Below are 3,164 nucleotides of genomic sequence, written 5' to 3' on the forward strand. Positions count from 1 at the left end.
GGGGTCACGTGCGCGCAGCAGGAACACTCAGCTGACCAATCAGATTGGAGGAAATCGTGTTTCCCCCCCCCACCTTTCTTTGTTTAGGCTCCTCCCACTCTGAGCTTCAAAGTTCCAACATAACAAAAAAACAAAAAAAAAACCCCAAACATAATATAAACCCTTTTCTTATTTTACTCATTAGTCATTATCTCAAACACAAATCTAAACTTGTAGATTTAATCTTGGTTTATACATATGGTTTATTATTTTATTATTTATTTTGTTTCTGGTTGATTTAAAAACAAAACAAAACAAACGTCCAGGTTTATTATAACATCATTATTACATGATACACGAGTGCATGAATTCATCAATATCAGTTAAGATATCAGACAATACCATACCATATATACATATATGTATATAATTTGAATAATATATGCATCAGATTATTATAAGAACAAATAATCAAACAAACATCAATCAAGAACCAACAAATATTCCCTGATTTTGTTTAGACGTCTTGGGCAGAAAGGAGAGTTTGGTGTCACACACAGCCTAATTTTCCACAAAGGAACATTACACAACTGAGGAAATAATAATGCACAGAAATGTCTTGCATCATGTCAAATATTTGCTTTAAAGTTGTTTCGAAATGTCACACGAATGCATCCAGTCCACATCAACTCGCCTCTCTAGTGCCCCCCCCCCCCCCCCCCCCGGTAAATTTTAATCTAAGATTAACAATCCATGATCAGCATCAGGAAATAAAACCTCCTTAGTGTTTTAGTTTAAAAGACAAAATCCCAGTTTACCACCACTTTTGGGTTGCCTTAAAACATTTGTAAAAATTCTTAAAGCTACATGTTGAGTACTGTTACAGGACTTGGCTTGTGTAGTGGCGCCATCTGGTGGTGAAATGAGCTCAGTGCGTATTAAAAGAAAAGATGATTAAATTATTGATTAAATGACAGATTCTCAAGCCTGGTCCTGGAGAAACTCCTTCGTGCTTTCGTGCTTTAACTCACCTGATTCAACTCATCCGTTGACGTGTGTGAGAGCAGGAAAAGATTCAAGTGTGCAAGACATGGAGCGGGGGATGGATGGGAAGATATTCTGCCTTCAGGGCAGCAGGTAACAGCTGGATCCTGGAACCCAGGTCTGATCCTGAGCTTGGATTACTCTCTTTTATTTACTTATTTTTGTGGAGTTTCACATGTTCTCCCAATGTGTGGGTTTCTTCTGGTTTCTCTGGTCTCCTCCCACGTCTTACTTTTCAGTCGATTGTCTAGGCTAAATCTGCTTGAAGCTAATGAACAACTCAGCATAGTTTACGGAAAATGTGTGTGACAATTCAGGCAATCTATATGAGGCTAACCCGGTAGCAATTAGCTTTCCTGACTTGTCTTTGGTCACTTAAAACCTTCTTTGACATGGTATATATTTTATCGTTCTGTGTTTTCAACTCAGACTCGGTTTCTTTTTGGTCTGACAAGACCTTCAGAGAACCTCTGACCATAATGAATCCACCTTCCCAAACTAATCCCATCCAAACAGAGCTTTAGATCTAGATCTTTTCACTTACTAAAGACCCTGCATGTGTTACAGGTTTTGTCCACTGGGTGTCAGTATCATATAATCTGATTACTTTTACTGATTACATTTTGGCTTTATACAGGACACAGTATACAGTAGCTGACTTGGCTTGAGAAATCAGTAGCTCGGTTTTTCAAACCTCTGAATAATTCCTGATAAAAGCGAAGTAAGACGATAAGATTGCACAGAAGGTATTTCGTTTAAATCACTTTAATTGAGCGTAAAGTGCCATTTGGTATATATTTCTTCTCTTTCAGCTCTTTAAACAATGCACCGTGCAGCTACTGTAAACACAGAGTATAGGACAGGACACTAGGGACACCTTATCCTCTTTCATCACTGACCTGTTTCTAAAAACCCAGCGAGCCCTGACTAATCTGGCAGTTTTATGTCCATTAGGTTAACCACAAAGTATGCAATCCACGGGAATAGTTTTAAAAATCACAGAAGCGAGCGTTTAAGAAGTAGTTTGGTCGGTGATCGAATTTTCGAGCTTTCCCTAATACATGTTTGGGGTCTAATGTTTTACTATTTTCAACGGTTTTCTATTTTACTAGCAAGGAAGGTCAATTCTTTCTTTCAGTCATCTTCAGCAAGCACTTTATCCTGGTTTGTCCGGATCGAGGTGGATCCAGAGCCGATCCCGGGAACGCTGGGAACGCTGTGAGATGGGAATACACCCTGGATGGAACGCCAGTCCACTCCAGAGCACCAGACACACATTCACACACATTCACTCACTCCTGGGGGTCATTTAGAGTCGACAATCCACCTACCAGCATGTTTTCGAGAGGTTGGAGGAAACTGGAGAGAACCCGGAGGAAACCGATAGGGACGCAGGGAGAACGTGAGAAACTCCACAAGAAGAGTAACCCGAGGTCAGGATCACAGCTCGAGAGCTCTGAGACGCCAGATCTGTATTTACAAATCGAATTTCACAGTGAGAGAATATTATCCTCCTTGAAACTGGCAACATTTTGCTTTTAAACTTTACAAGGCGGGGCCTAGGGGATGGAACAATAGCAACTTGAGCAAAAAAAAAAAAAAAAGTCATTCCAGTCTTTTCCAAATGTCTTCCTATATAATATTACAGCATCCAGGTAGTGCACAACATCTGTGTGACATCACTGAACAACTGGATGTGGTCTGAGGCAAATATTTATGGGTAAAACGATCAGCCCAAATGACTTTCCAGAATGATCAGCCCAAATGATCATGATCTACGTGGTCCGACCATGAGGGGAAAAACAGCTTCCAGGTTGATAACCTTCCTCAGTTAAAGGCACCGAGGTCAGTGACATTATTTTATGGTAACTCAAACATGCTTCGCTGGTGACGAGCACACTGACTCAGCTCACCTACACTGTCTGTTACCGACTTCAAGAGTTTCACATTTATTCGTTTGTTTGTTTGTTTGTTTTGCTTACTTTATTTAGTCACTTGTTTGTTTGCTTGGTTACATTATTTATTTACTTGCTTACTTTATTTATGAATGTATTAATGTATTATTTATTTGCTTGCTTGCATTGTTAATGTCTTAACTTACTCTATTTAATTTGTTTGTTTAATTTTTGCTTGCTTATTCT

General features: G+C 39.3%; 1 protein-coding gene across 2 annotated transcripts in view; it reads right to left on the bottom strand.

Annotated features, from left to right (window-relative positions):
- cables1 (Cdk5 and Abl enzyme substrate 1) overlaps positions 1 to 124 on the bottom strand; it is a 26,663-nt gene extending 26,539 nt beyond the window's left edge. For both annotated transcript variants that reach the window (XM_053651871.1, XM_053651870.1), the window contains exon 1: positions 1 to 124. This exon is cut by the window's left edge and continues 713 nt beyond it. The gene's annotated coding sequence lies outside the window, so the exon portion shown is untranslated.
- Between the last annotated feature and the right edge of the window lie 3,040 nt (positions 125 to 3,164).

This window comes from Ictalurus furcatus, chromosome 20, assembly GCF_023375685.1.
Source record: "Ictalurus furcatus strain D&B chromosome 20, Billie_1.0, whole genome shotgun sequence".
NCBI classification, from domain to species: domain Eukaryota; kingdom Metazoa; phylum Chordata; class Actinopteri; order Siluriformes; family Ictaluridae; genus Ictalurus; species Ictalurus furcatus.